The 1030-nt window shown below is 38.9% G+C and overlaps 1 long non-coding RNA gene across 1 annotated transcript in view; it reads right to left on the bottom strand.

The window, feature by feature from the left end:
• Window positions 1-1030, bottom strand: part of LOC104989935 — a 6514-nt gene that overhangs the window by 3607 nt on the left and 1877 nt on the right. The gene's annotated exons all lie outside the window — the stretch shown is intronic.

Below are 1030 nucleotides of genomic sequence, written 5' to 3'. Positions count from 1 at the left end.
GACCAACCTAGGCAGCATATTAAAAAGCAGAAACATTACTTTGCTGACAAAGGTCCATCTAGTCAAAGCCATGGTTTTTCCAATTCTTATGTATGGATGTGAGAGCTGGACCATGAAGAAAGCTGAACGCCGAAGAATTGATGCTTTTGAACTGTGGTGTTGGAGAAGACTCTGGAGAGTCCGTTGGACTGCAAGAAGACCACACCTCTCCATCAGTCCTGAATATTCATTGGAAGGACATGGTGAAGCTGAAGCTCCGATACTCTGGCCACCTGACGTGAAGAACTGACCCACTGAGAAAGACCCTGATGCTAGCAAAGATTGAAGATGACAGGAGAAGGGAACGACAGACGATGAGATGGTTGGATGTATCTCGGACTTGATGGACATGAGTTTGAGCAGGCTCTGGGAGTTGGTGATGGATAGGGAAGCCTGGCCTGCTGCAGATCATGATCGCAGACTCAGAATCGACTAAGCCACGGAACTGAACTGGTATGTATAATTGATTCTCTTTGCTGTATAAGAGTACAAAATTGGAAAACAGCTATATTCCAGTTAGAACTTTAAAAAAAGACTTTTTATATAATTTAAAAATTGCCATAGTTTGAATCAACCATTAACAATATAGTAGAAAATGTGCTAAGATTTTATGTCAATTTATTTTAAAATTCTATGACGTAACAGAATAACATTATTTTAGCATGTTAGAATTGGGGCAAATCCACTAAAGATATTTAATATGAGATCATATAAGGAAAAGAGAAACTTTGAAGTCAACTTGAGATGTGCATTCTTTCATTGTCACGAGGTTTGGCTTTCTGCAGTGAAAAATTACTTGAATTTGAAATGTATTTAGAAGTTCCTATGTGTCGCTCCAAAATTTATTTTTCTGGGCTCCAACATCACTGCTGATGGTGACTGCAGCCATGAAATTAAAAGATGCTTACTCCTTGGAAGGAAAGTTATGACCAACCTAGATAGCATATTCAAAAGCAGAGACATTACTTTGCCAACAAAGGTTCGTCTAGTT

The sequence above is a fragment of the Bison bison genome, unplaced genomic scaffold (genome assembly GCF_000754665.1).
Source record: "Bison bison bison isolate TAMUID 2011002044 unplaced genomic scaffold, Bison_UMD1.0 scf7180017847085, whole genome shotgun sequence".
Classification (NCBI taxonomy): domain Eukaryota; kingdom Metazoa; phylum Chordata; class Mammalia; order Artiodactyla; family Bovidae; genus Bison; species Bison bison.
This window is presented reverse-complemented; position numbering and strand designations above follow the sequence as displayed.